This window comes from Penaeus monodon, chromosome 30, assembly GCF_015228065.2.
Source record: "Penaeus monodon isolate SGIC_2016 chromosome 30, NSTDA_Pmon_1, whole genome shotgun sequence".
NCBI lineage: Eukaryota > Metazoa > Arthropoda > Malacostraca > Decapoda > Penaeidae > Penaeus > Penaeus monodon.
Genome location: NC_051415.1, coordinates 2,709,054 through 2,709,956, shown reverse-complemented (window position 1 = coordinate 2,709,956; position 903 = coordinate 2,709,054).

The window sequence follows — 903 nt, the reverse complement described above, 5'->3', positions numbered from 1 at the left end:
TTTTAAAATAATGCGAATGATTTGCGGTGTAAATTTTTGCCCCCGCAACTCGAAGGGAAACTTGGGGGGGTGAAAGCACGTCTTGTGGTAGATGTTTCTGGGCCATGATTAAGCTGTAAGTTTAATGTTATTCAGGTACAAAGTTTCCTGCATGATTATTTGATGCTTTTTTGAAGATTAATGCAAAATAGGGTAAATATTGAACTAGAGATTCCTGTGAATTTGGTATATTAAATGAGGCCGGTGCTTGGTTGCGTTTTATTTCTTGTGTTTTATCTGAAGTTTTTGTAGTAATGATTTTCTCTCAATGTACTGAATTACTTAAATTGCATATTATTTCAAACTCTGAGATTTAATGTTTGCCAGTTTTGTTCAGTGATGATCATCTGGTGTTTCAATTCAAGAATTAATCTTTAAAACTGGTTCATACTTATTTTGACATATTTTCTCTTGCAGCATCGGCCTAGGGTCAGGTGGTGTTTGCTAAAAGTAAAAAAATATATACTTCCACAGTTTTGATGCATCCCTGGAATTATTCAACTGTGATAAAAACTATAATATTACTGGGTTGTAAAAAAATATATATATATGCAAGTTCTTGCAATCTTCAGTTTAAATTGTTGAGATTTTTGTTTATATTTTGTTGAAGACGCTTTATTAATCTAAAAGATATTTGTGTAAAAGACCGAAATGAAAAAGATATAGATTATCACAGGTGAAAAGGTGAATAGTCTGAATTTGGGGGGGTGAATAACTTAAATTTTAAATTATTTTTAGATGGATATAAAAAAAAATTTTTTGTTGAAAAATTAAATTTAAAATTTTGTCAAAAAAATATGAACATATTTTCTTTTTTCTCTTTTTTATACACTAGTCAGTGTTATAGAGTGAGATAATGATATA